The sequence below is a fragment of the Apteryx rowi genome, unplaced genomic scaffold, assembly GCF_003343035.1.
Source record: "Apteryx rowi isolate R43461 unplaced genomic scaffold, aptRow1 scaffold_909, whole genome shotgun sequence".
Lineage (NCBI taxonomy): Eukaryota > Metazoa > Chordata > Aves > Apterygiformes > Apterygidae > Apteryx > Apteryx rowi.
Genome location: NW_020451215.1, coordinates 140,491 through 154,079, shown reverse-complemented (window position 1 = coordinate 154,079; position 13,589 = coordinate 140,491). Strand labels below are relative to the sequence as shown.

At 37.9% G+C, this 13,589-nt stretch overlaps 1 long non-coding RNA gene across 1 annotated transcript in view; it reads left to right on the top strand.

Annotated features, from left to right (window-relative positions):
* LOC112978252 overlaps positions 1-12,853 on the top strand; it is a 35,735-nt gene extending 22,882 nt beyond the window's left edge. The window contains exon 3 of the long non-coding RNA XR_003257805.1: positions 12,778-12,853. This is a non-coding gene — a long non-coding RNA (uncharacterized LOC112978252). The remainder of the gene's footprint in view (positions 1-12,777) is intronic.
* The last annotated feature ends 736 nt before the right edge of the window (positions 12,854-13,589 follow it).

Sequence of the window (13,589 nt, the reverse complement as noted above, 5' to 3'; positions counted from 1 at the left end):
CCGTAACTCCCTTACCTGACGACACAGCTCGTCAACAGCAGCACACCTCCTGCAGGAGAGCTGACTGCCAGCCCAGGCCTCCCGGAGAGGCCCCAAGCACTCCCTGCAGCCTGAGACCTGCAGGGCTGCATCTGCTGTCAGAGGGTTGGTCTGGGTCCCAGCCTCTGACACAGCAAYTCCAACAGCCACTGGGGAACGCGCTCTGCGGCGTGTCACAACCATATGTGAGGAAGCGTACACCACAGGGAACAGAAACAAAGGTTCCTTCATGCACCCTTCTGCACAAACTGCTGCATCTGTTCACTGCACTCTAGGCCTGGCTCTTATATAGGCCTCTCCCTAGCACTGGCTAAGAGGGTGCTTGACCCGCCCTAATCAAGGGCCACCGGGATCAGAGGCCCCAACTCCCTCTGGTCAGGGGCAACYAAGAGAGCTCATTAGCAGCAGCCACTCCTAGCTAGAGCTTTTCCCAGGAGCTTTTCCCAGGAGAAAAGTCAATATTCATAGGTGGTAGAGTGGGAGTCATCAGATGGTAATCTGTCATAGGCAGCTTGCCAGCAACTACCAAGTGACCCACCAACAGGCTCAGCAGCGCTGTGGGAGTATACGCTCAACAGAGCTATGCCACTGCAGTTCTTGCGGCTTCATATGCTGCCTGCCATTGGGGTGACGAGGACACCCAGCTGCTGTAGCTGGGTCTCTGCTACATGGCTAGGGAATGGGCTGATTGTCCGTTTGGGGAAGTCACCGCAGCTGTCATTGTCAGGGTGCACAGGGAATAGGCTCCCTTCCTTCTTCTGGTGTGAGGGCTTTTGTAAGACAAAGATTTTCAAGTGCATAGGAGCTGTACAACCCGACTGATTAACGATGCGTAACTAAAGGAGCTGGGAAGCACAGACTGGCATTTTTGATGGAGAGCAGTCCTGTTGGACAGTGCTGGTCATGAGCAATCACTGCTGCCTCTGCACCTCTCGTGCTCTTCCTGATGAGGAGTTACACATTTTCCCTGAACTGCCTCGTATGCAACCAGCTGAGGAGCCTTGCTCTAGACCTTTTAATTGAAATACTTGTATCTATAGTTTAAAAAATTCATTTTCTCTTTACTCTTATTTTCAGAATTGCCTGAAATGTTGCAGCTAAATCTTTTCCAAAATATCATTCCAAGGCAGAGCCTTSTGTATAGTATTTTAACCAGCTTAGTTAAAGATCAGCAAAATTGGGAAAAAAAATGAAAACAGTCTAATAAAGGATGTGGCGTGTACTCTTAAGAACTGCCAGTCCTGCTTATAAAATCCRCAGTAGGTATAAAAACTGCTTAAATGTACTGTAAAATGGGGTACTGAAGGATGGTCAGTTAGTTTAGAAAGAATGCTCCTATATTATAATATTTGAAAAGATTGTTTATACATTTTAGTGTATTTTTAGTATAGAATTCAAGAATAATTGTAATGCTGCTTGTAATCTGTTTTAAAGTGCTTTTTACATCCCTTAAAATAAATCTAAGCTATAACAGAGCTAAGAAATCTAAGATATCTATGTATATATATTTAGGTATATATGTTTAGGATTTTAGCAGTTTTCAGAATAATTCTATCATGCTGCATGTTTCACAAAAATAGACTGAATTGGTTATCAGCTGAAGGAAAAATAWTCTCTGTATAAAATATGTTTTGTAAGACTAAAAGGATGTTTTGAAATACGCAAAAGAGGTGGATTTCCAAAGGAATGAATTCAAGTATCCAGTTCCTATTGAGTATCTCCTAGTCTCTGTTGCAAATTCCTCCTTGAAACTCTGCAGAATAAAGTGGAAAGCTGTAGATGCACTTAGGTGCCTAAATACATAGTAAAGCAAAGTAAACAGTAGATCTGGCCCTCTAGGTCTACTCTAAGCTTTAAAGAGTTCATGAGAGTCTTTTCACTGATTTTAGTGAGTTATGGTTCCCTTTCTGATAAAATAGATAGATATATGAAGAAATTTGCCATCAAAACCTTCATGAAGCCCATTGTAAAAGAAAATCCAAAGAAGGACCTCTCAGAGTGTCTGAGAAATGTTCCCCTCAAGCATTTCAGTTACMGAAAGAGAAGATACCTAAGGCCTAATAATAGGGATGTGTCCTTGTATTTCTGAAAATATCTGCAGAAAAACCTGTTTTTTTCCTGCTGCTCTGTTTTAAGATAGAATTCTCTGGTCTCTAGGGTTGTTAATCTGGCTTGTTTCATGGACATTAGATTCCCATTAAAGAAAAAAAAGTACAACACTGAGATGAGCTCTACCGAATTGCTATCTAAACTACTGAGGAAGACTGAGCAAAGGGATGCTCTTTTGTACTGCTCTTTCACGTCTGAAAGCATTTCTGCTTTAATTCATTCTCTTTACTTCTGCTGTGCTGAGTGTTATTATAGTCTGGTGAGTTCCCGAAAGTGGGAAATGCCAAAGAAACAGGTGTCAGACTTCAAAAGAAGCATTTGTCAAGACTTAATGTTCTGAAGCTAAAGGTGACAGCTCAACCTAAATAAGTTCTTCTCAACAGGATTTAAGTTTCCTTAATAAAAAAATAATAATCAAAAGTAAAGTGCAGATCTGTCGGCCTAGAGAGTAGAAGTCTTAGAAAAATGTGCATCATTTGACATGATATCTTGATTTAAAGACTATTTGTAGTATAGTGTTCAAAGTCCAAAGTTGTTTATATTCCTCTGGTAAGATAATTTATGCCATATAAAGGCATAAGTTTGCAGCATGAAGCTGTCTGTGGGCACATTCATGGGGCTGGTTGGCCTTTGATTATCTTGTGGTAAGGGCAGAGTCTGGAAGAAGAACACTATAGAAAGAGTAATTAACCAGTAGAAAAAACAGTCCTAATACAAGTAAAACAACAAATATTTTTCTTTGTCTTCTTCCCCCYGCCCCCCCCCCCCAAAAAAAAAAAARATTGTAATTGCTGTTAAAAATGTATTTCCTGAGGAAGAGAGGGGAAGAACAGAGCCAGGTCTATGTACATACTACATGCTGTTTTTCTTGTCACATTTACACTGAATATGTGCATAAATAGCATCTGAGTTTGGAAGTTTGTCTATCTGCTTCAATAAGAATAAGCATTGACACTATGAAATAAGATTTAAGAAACATTTATAAGTAGCAGTATATACTGTTCCATGTAGCAGTCAGTGGATTAAAGCCACTGCTTTTGATTTGATGTAAAGTCTGATTAGCATAAGTGCTGCCCACTTTGCTACACTTTAAGGCCCACTCATAGAAAATAGTGCTATTTAATATAAGTATATGTTAGTGGTATCAGAAGATGAGCTTTTATATCATTGTGTCATTTTCCCTGCTCATTGGCCAAAATAGATACTGAACACCTTTGCTAAGAAGCAGATTTTCTCCTTGTCTCGTCTCCTCTTGACTAATTACAGAAGCATTTTATCTATGAATGGGAAGTCCAAGAGCAGCTGTGTGCTCCTCCATTTCTTTTGTATAACAAACCATTTCAAATATCCACTCAAAGCTTGGGTTAAMACCACTAGTCTCTATTTGTTGGCTTACCTTCAGCAATAGCTCACTAGCACATTTAGTTACATATTTGGTCTTTTTACAAAGAGGACAGTTCAAAGTCTGGTTGTATTACCAATCTTACCTTAGGTTTTGGCATGTTTTTTTTTTGTGCTCTTTTATAAATCAATACTTGCATCCATTTCTGCCATTATTCAATCCCTAATGTTCTCACATCTTTTATCACATCGCTGTGTTTGTTTTGGGTAAACATTTGAAGGACACTGTTGCCTGTATTTGAAAGTAGTACCAGTTAGTCATTTCCATGAATATTGTGTTCAGTAGGACCTGTTTCCATCTTAGACAGCAGAGCATTTGTGTCCAGTCTTGCACATCAGGTTGTTGTATCCCAGGCATAAGATGTATCTGCAGCCAGAGCCAGTGGGCAGGACTGATCAGTCCATGCGTAGGCTGTGGCAAAGGCAGTATTGGTACTGCCTTTGCCTAAATGTGTGGGCTCAGGAGGTGTGACCCCAACTCCCCTTCTCTCCTGCAAGTGGAGACTGTGGCAGTAGTAGCTCCCATCTTTTAACAAGCTGATTTCAGGGACAGAAGGAGGCTTGGATGTTTGAAAGCTTGCTTTTCACTAATATCACTTGATGTAATATTTTGTATTAGGTAGAGATATCTTTTGTATCTGTCCCCACAACGCTTGCTTTGTCCATTAGGAATCCTCTAATTAAAAGGCAGTGGGCCTGATGGAAACAGTCAGATGAAACATGCTCACAGTGTGCATTTTCCCGATGTATTTGGATTTATCCATCAAACAAATGATTATAATGATTGCTTATCATCAGCAATTCAGTAATCAGATGCATGTGCTTGGTTCTGTCTGCAGTCTGTGTGGTTATCAGTGTGACAGATTTTCTTAGGAAAATCAAAATCTGTCCCTTATAGTGCTGAAAGTGCTAACCAATGTCTGGTCTAGTCGTCAATGACCCTGCAAAGCCTAAAGGCATAGTTGTATATCGAGGTATATGAGAGAACTCACAGATATTAATAGGATTATTTGTGGGCTTTTATGATGTGTATGATTAGTCTTTTGACTGGATCAGGATTACACGTAGGGAAGAAAGAGTGGGTCTGTATGTATTTGTGTATAACAGAATGCCACATTAAGGACACTTTAAAGATCAGGCCTTGAAGACAATGGGTGTAAGAAGCTCCGGATTATTATCACTCTAATCGAGGAAGACAAGGCAAAAATAGCTGTGTGTGGAAAAGAATTCATGTAATGTGTTTGACTGTGTGTTTTTTCTGGAACAGCACAGTTCCATCTTCTGTCTGTTTAGCATTTGTCTGTGACGGATGGTGTGTCTGAAAGTCCTCCATAAATTCTAGTGGTAAAGCASTAGACACAATAAGAATAGCTGAGTTTTACTGATCTTCACCCTGGTCTGGCTCCTTTCCAGTTCTTTCCTCTTGTTTGTACTCTGTACATGTACACCTTATCAGAGGCAAGACGTGAGAGGTTTCTATCATGATGAGCAATGGAAACGTTCTTGTGCATATACTGTATTGATTCATCCCCATACTTCCTTTCTGTGTCTTCTGTGGAAATGCTGTAAAAAGCACACCTTCATAAAATTTTGCTCACCTTAAGCATTTGTAATATTGCCCCAATTAACCTTTGAATTCCCAGCACCTTGTAGTTAATACAGTTAAAACTGGCACAACAAAATGTGTATAGCAGTCAGTGAAAATCAGAGATATCTGTGCTATGTGCAGATGTGAAAGGCTGATAAGGAGGAAAGTGAAACTTGCTTATTGTGTTAATTTCCCATTGCACATGTAAGTATTAAAAATTAATAGCTTTCATTTCTGGAATTAAAACAAGAAAAGATTTGTTCTTGAAACCATATAGCAATGAACATAGTTTGAGGTAGAAGGTAAGAATAGGATCTGGCCTTTCTTTTTTGATACTACTACTCTGCCAGGAGAGTTGCCTTAAATATCAAAATCTGTACTTCATCTAACTGCTTCTCAGAGCAACAAAGTAATACAAGAATTTTGGTTAAAAACTGTATTTCATTTGGCAGGGAGTCAGCTGAAAATACCAAATATTCAACGATCTAGGTGTTATTTATTTGTTGCATTTACCTTAGAGTGACAGTCAAAGGTTCCTCCTTAGTATTGAATATCCCGTAACAGATAGAGTTCTCCAGCTTACATACAAAATTATGTTCTTATAAGTTTATCTGAGAGTGTAAAACTATTTTTTTTCAAACATGTAAACTCAAAGGTGCCTCCCTATCTATTTTGAAGAGTCAATGAAAATAGCAAATTAGCTGCCTGAACAGCAGAATGGGGCAAACATGTAAAGGAAGGAGAAAGATCAAAGTTTGGAAGAGAGTCTGCAGACTTCACCCATCTCAAGGGCTCGGTCAGCTAAATAGAGCCCAGGGGGTTGTACAGCCTGGAGCAGTGTCAGCCGCTTAACTCGGGTGGACAAATCCCGCTGGCTGCACGTGCTCCTAGTCAGAGCACTCTTGCCCCTGGAGAGCCTTCATCTCTCCTCTGCAAATCTGAGCATTAGCTTCATTGTCAAAGAGCTTTCCAGAGTAAGAAAGACAGAGTCTGATTTACGTAGTTAAAACCCAAACCAGACTGCTGCCACTGAAGTGATGGAGCCTCCAGTCTTTAACATCCAGTGTGGACATAGCTCAGCCTTTCTCATTGCTAACACTTTTTAAATAAATTRGCAGCAACTGAAAGCTGACTAGTGGTGCAAGATTTTGTTCATCTGCAGTTTCTGATATCTGGAATAAATTTTGTGACCCCATTTTGTGATTTTACAGTCCTGTTCAGGAAAGCATCTTGTAGGCTTTGTTATTCTTCTTAGGCCTTTTTCTTTGTGGTTGAAATTATTTGTTAATATACTTGACTTTCTAAAATCATTTCAAGAAGAGTAAGATTTATATCCATGATTACCTTGGTGAATGTGTGTACCTGTTTATCCTCTGCCTTGCATATTTCATGGACCTGCAATTGCAACTGAAATCTGGCTCTTGGGGTCACGCTCAGTGCAAACAGAATGCTTGAAAACATTATTGGGGAAACTCCAAAGAAAGGACTAGCAAGTGGGTACAAATGGTGATTTTCAGAGGCTTATAACTATGTCACAATTGAACGTCTTCTCATAAGGACAAAATCAGGAATCTCTTTCACTGCGCTACATCCYGCCCTGTCAAATTGCCAACTCTGCTTCAAAACAAGGGCCAAGCAAAAACCTTACGAGTGAAAGAAGTAATATAATCAGCGCAGTATTATTAATTCCGGTCTCCACTGCTGAAAACAGGTCAACCTGGACTTCCCATAAACATGGGAGATACTTCCAAATCCAAATAATTAAATTTTACCTATTAGAAGGAATTCAATACAGGCTGCACTAGTAACCCTAACCATAGAGGCCTGTCAGCTCCATTTATAATACTTGATAAAATCAATACATTTAAAGATAAAGAAAGTAAGAAGTTATAAATGTAGAATCCCAGTGAAATAGTTCCATGCATAATTGCTGCACTATAAATGAACAATAGCATCTCGTATCCTACCTTTTTTAATACAAGTCATTGCCAGAAGTTGTGTTCTCTGGGCTTGCAAAGTTGGAAATTGGATGTAAATTATAGATATTTTACATTGACCTATATGTTACATGRTCAAGAATTATAGAAGTCTCATGCAATAGTCTGTTCTGTATATATATTTAAAGAGAGCTGTATGAATATTCAGAAATGATTGTTTCTTCTGTTTCAAAGAATGAAAGAAATATGGTTGCCCTACTTATGTATACTTAAAACATTTCTCCCAAGGTCAGAGGGAGAGGTTGGAGCCAAAATAAAAATCACTCCTGGGAATGGTTTGCCACATGATCTTTTCTGTGGTTTTGAAGGCTAGAGTCTATGTGGGACAAATTTAATAAACAGATTCCAACAGTATTTTATTCAATTTCTGAGACAACATTCCAGAATGGTAGAACTGGGATTTTGCTACACTGAAAAGCCAATTGTTTTGAGATATTTTTTCTTATGATTATGATGTGGCTCAGCTCCAACTAAATCATTGATTGGTTATGCTCCTCTCCAAAGAGAAAAAGTATTATACAGAATGCCTGCAAACTGACAGTACAAACTATTAAAAGCAGTAGCTTGGATGTGCTTGCTCCTGTTCTGTCCTGAGCTTGACCAGTAAGAAGAAGCATAACATCAAGTTAATCACCTGCTGTACAATCAGCAGCTCAAAGTACTTTGCGTTTCTTGAGAAACCTTTGAGGGACATTTTTGTTGAATGCAGAAAATAACCTGATAAAAAACTGAAAACCCTTTTGTCCTTTTGAGGCATATTCTCATTGAAATAAAAGCCTTAAAAAATGTGGAACTGAGGTATCGTAAAGGCAGTGTACTTTGAAATATCCATGGTCATTTGTTTTCTGTTTTCAAAATGATTTTRTACAATTCTGAGTTCTATTTATATCAGATTGTATTAGATCTCTTAAATAAAATTATGAGAATGCAAAAGATGAAATATCCAAACCAGTACAGTTAGTCCCTGATTCAAGAAAAAGATCTCTCAACTGAAATAATATCAGCCATCTATTTAATTTTAAGCTGATAGGTCATCTTATTTCAGCCTTGAGAAGTACCTAAGAAATTTCTTTAATGCAGGTGTTTCATTGCTGAACAACCATCCCAACTTTTTCATGGTGTGTTTTCAAAATTAAAGAAGTGGCAGTGAAGCATACAGTTCCCAAACTAAAAGAAAAAATAAAACAACATTCATGATCATTACAAGAAAATAATACTCACATATCCATGGAATGTCATTGACTTGACTTGCTATAAACATGGGAGAGATCTGCGACTATAGGCACAATTTGGGCTGTATTTGCATATATTGGTTATTGGTGACAGGAAGAAAAACTCGATACTCTGAGTACTGATGCATCTTTTATCTTTCAATGTATAGTAATAAAATTAAGATCGTATACTTCTGCATACAGAGTCAAACCTCAGTTTCAGACTGTATGGATATGATCTTTATTTTGGTCATGCTGGCTGTGATTTAAGCTGGTAAAGATAAAACCAACCTTAACGATTATTAAAGTTGAACACCATTTACTCTCTGTGAAGTACAGTATATTTTTTTCTATTATACTTGCTACTTGCTTCCCCAACATAGCTCAYGGCTGTTTTTGTCTTTCTGCTTGTCATTTTTTATGCTACAAATTCTTTGGGGCATTTATCATATGAACCACTGCGTATAAGGGTGACTTATTTCACTGGAGTGTATATAAACCTGCTACGATAATAGTAATAAATGAAAGGAGGATAACTGACATGATGTTTCCTGTCCACGTCTGACTAAGCAGAACTGTATTATAACAAGGGCCATCCAGCCTAGTACCCTATCTCAACAGCTATCTGCATGGAAAAAAATCAGAGCAGGGCAGCTAAAGCCACACAGAGGGAGCAGCTGGGGTCTGCACACAGCATGGAGCATGACTTCAGAGGAGGGAACCGTTCTTCTGGAGGTTTGGGACTGAAACCTTCAGAGAGCAACTGAAATGATTTTACTGTTATTCTTTCAGGAGAAACTTCCCAGAGGCCCCGAACACTTTTTGTTCCTTCCCTTGTGCCAAAAGCACCAATTCATGCCCGCACATGATTCAAATCCTGCAGCTGTTCCCTCAAAAACTTCCACAATGCAATTAGTTATTGCTAATGGCACAAATCTATAGCACACTAAAAAGTGGAAGTGAAATAAAATAAATTTAATGGCTAGATACCTCTATGAAGACTTAAGGAAACCGTAAAGGAACAGTTTAGGATTTGTATGTCAAATYGAAAAGTTCCGAATGGCAAGAAGTGAACCTAACAGCTTCAGGGCATCTGCTTCCGCCTTCACTGAGGAAGCAATCTGAGCTGAGGCAGGAAGGGAAAAGAGGGGCCTGATATAAATACAGTTTGCACTTGGAAAACCTGAGTATTAGAATAGTTCATATTGTGCATTGGGGGGAATAGTGCTTTGCAYTGCGCAGCATGAGAGAATGATGCTGCAGACTCACGGGGTCTTCTGCTCACCTTCCGCAGCAGGAACGTAGCTAATGGTCACGCTGATGGAAATGAAAAGGAGATGTACAGTGTCAGTGTCCTCTTTTAATTGCTCAGTTTCAACATTTGCCTGAACTGCCACAGAATGACTAGTTCTCAGGAMATGTTATCAAAAAATTTGAGCAATGTTTATGAGGTCCTTTCTATGGAGTTATTAGCATTAGATAAATGTAAGCACTGAACTGCTGATAAACCTTCCTAATTATTATTTTCCATTTCATTTCTTTAAAGTGAGATTCTTCTTTCTGAATAAACCCTGAATGTTGTCTTTAGTTTACCCCAGTATAATGAAAAGCAGAATTTCATTTTTGGAGGAGAGGGGAAAAAAAAGCTACGCTATATCTACAAGTTATAGCCRTAATGACTGCAACAGTTTAGGAACATACAATTTATACAATTCGTTATATTACATAATCTTACCTAAAATATCTGATGCTGCTATTTATTTTCTATTTTTTGCGGTGATGACAATTAAAAAAAAAAACAAAAAGAACTTCTGGTTTCTTGGAAAAGCTATTGAATTATGTATATTTAATTAATGAGCATCTATTGTTACAGTTACTTGAAAAACATATTATTTTGACACAGAATAACAAATTATTCACAGAATATTCTGTTACACTTAAAATTTAGCTTGTCTTCATTTATTAGTTAAACATGTTGTATTTAGTGGAAATAAGAGTTTTCAGTTTGGAACCTTGATGTATTTGACAGTTTCATGCTTATTGTCAACATTTTTTGTGTTCTTTAATGAGTCTGTATATTGTTAAATATATTCTTCATCTTTCCATAWGGGATAAAATACAAGCAATTATAACAATAATATTCTCTATGATAAGGATGTGGTGACAGATAATGAAGTCCAAGATACCAGCCTGATTAGAAGTTACTCTTTAGATGTAGGACAAATAACTACAAGCATGGAACGCTTACACAATGAAATATTAATGAAAATACATTGCGCTTATGTCTCTATGATATCTAAATGGGAATCAGTTATCAGACCTTGAGTGTTTGCAACAAATTTCTACTCTGTAAAAAAAAAAAAGTCCAGTGAAGTTTAAAAATGTCAGCCAGCAGGGCTTTCAAATACATAATAATTACTATTTTGTTGTCTTCCTATAACTGGATAATAATACACTCCTTGCTCAGTGCAAGCTCATAAATGCTGAATCAAAAATGTGAAGAACACCATGAAATGATAAATGTGGAGCTTTATGGTACTAATTTTCTTCTAAGCAGAAAATGTAGCTGTAGCGTTAAAAATGCGAAGAGGAATTTTGACGTTTTGCTTGTGCAGAGCAAGGTTTTCACAGGAAGGAAACTGTGGCACTATTAGTTTTTATATTGCTACAGCAATGCAGCAGCAGCATTGCTGGAATTGCAGTTTAAGTGGGATGGACTTCTGTGAGCCATAGATTTTCATAACTACCCTCGTTACAACTTGCCTCTTTGATACACTCTCATACTTATTTATTTAAACATATGAGAAATAGACTGCGATATTAATCAGAGGGCATAATGAAGTGATCTCTCACTGAGAAGTTTTAATCTTAATCAAAAATTGACCTGTGTGGTATATTTTTAAAAAATAAGGCATATATTATTCAATGGTACTAATAGAACTTCTAATGTTACATTAATTTATACCAGCCAGAATTAGTATCTATTTTAAGTTAGTACTGTAGGTTGAATGACGATAAAAACTTCTCGTTTTTTGGTTAGATTTTAATAGCATAGAGGCTTCATTTGAAAGGCTCTGTTCCGATGATCAGTGAGTCATGCTACCTGACACTATAGTCTCTTTATGTGACCATGATCGCCCTTGCTGGGCGTATTATATTAAAGCAGAAGTTGTGACTTGACCTCGGCAGACTAGTGAATGGAACAAAAGTTGATAAGTGTATCAAGTCATGAAGACTGTTAAATCTTTCATTTGGACAAATTTGTCTGAGGCTATAAAACAGCATTACATGGTCTCCTGCCAGAGCGGATTCAGGCTGCACAGTCGAGCTGCAACGTAACGAATTCCTTCGCCCAGACTGCCGGGGCTGGGCGCTCCCCTGCAGGCTCCGATCGGCTCCTTTGGAAGGAAATCTAGACTCGTATGGGAGTGGTTTACAGCCTGCGCTCTTCTGGACATGGTTTCAGTATGTGGCTTAGTCTGTGCCACAGCAGGGGGCACCTCCGTTTAGCGTGAATTCAGCTAGAAGAGACTTACAAAGGGTTTGTTCAAATGTGCATATTGCATCATAACAAGAGAAGGAAAAAAAAAATCTAAAGATTTGACACAGGAGCATTTAGGTAAATGGCATTTAAGTAGGATAAATCCTGAAACTATAAAACTAATTCTTACATTGGTATCACATGTAGTGATGGCAGTCAGAGGTGCTTTTGTTTTACTCTGGTGAAATTCAATGAAATATTTTTTGTGCGTGAAAATTAGATCATTTTTGCAGTTTTCTGTTTAAAAAGGAAGTCTCAAAGCTTAGACATTTAGTCGCCTGTTAAAAAAAATACCTATCATAATTAAAGCACTGTTATAACAATGATTTAATTGCAATCCTTTTCTGTTCACATTAAAACCTTTCTAACGTGACTTGAGTTACAGCATCATGGAATATTAATGTGGCATATATTCTTATTCACACTACACATTCTCGTGATAGACCTTATTTCAGAAAAATAATGCTTCAGTTAATTGTTTTGCCTAATTTAGGAGGATATTCTTCAAAAAAGCACAAAAACCCCAAATCAGTTATCCTAGATTTTTTTGTATTGAAATATCTAGCAATGCACTTAGGATTGCTGCATAATTCTACACACACACAAATGGTAAATTGTTTTACGGACTTTTTTTTGTGTTATCTTTTTATTGTGGTAGAACTTAAAAGCTCTGTTTGAGATAAGGTCATAATATAACAAGACAATGTAAAATATGGAAGGTAAAATTTCCGGCTAAATAAATATGGAATAAATTAATTGGAACCCTTGCCAGTTCATGTGCTAATTTTGACACTCTGTATATTTTAGCAGTAGTATGAAATCCACTGTGCACCTGGAACACTGGACAAGGACATGTTTATGGTTCTGATTTTACGTTTACTGAATTTACAGCGGCTCATAGAAGAGTGAGTCGTCTGCAAGATGGTCTCCAAGAGGAGCTGCCGTGCAGAAGTGGCTCCTGTCCCTGCCCTGCAGAAGCTCCAGCAGCATCTATGCTAAGCCAAAGGGAGCGGTTGCTGAGAAACGGTGGATTGTTACATATATCTTTCTCATTTGGTATAAATAAGTTTCAGCAGGTACCTAGATCTGCTTTTTTCCTGTTATTTATTTATTTATTTCTATCTGGAAAACAAAACAAAGTATTTTTTTCAGCATCATTAAGCAATCCATCCTGTTCCCCACCAAGATCCCCACAGTTTACCCACAGCTTTATTGATTCTTCTGAACCGTATTATACACTACACAGCCAGTCAATGGGGTGATGATGACAATCAATAGAAAGTATAATAAAATAATAAACTTGGCTGGGAACAGCAGCAGTACACGTAGACCTTAGATTTTAACCTGTGAACTACATTTACATTTGACAGGCCCTGTCTGTATTAAAGCTTTTTCTAGCAGATTTGGGGCTGGGTTTGTATTTGTTGCTTGGAAGAGGTAGGGCATACAATCAATTTTTCATTTGTTTTTTAAGTAATGAGATAACAGCGTGCATTCTTGTAGGTCTCTGAAAGTGCTGAACATGTCTTCTTTTTCTATATTGTAAAGAAAAAAAAAATTCACTGAACTTGGTGAAATAACACTTGCATAAAACTTGTGCTAGCAGAATACTGTCACAAAACCAGCTACCCCCAGATTTGGATACTGCAGTTTCCATTGTTGTTTTACCAATGGCTCTAAAATTTGTGGATTTAGAGCCCATT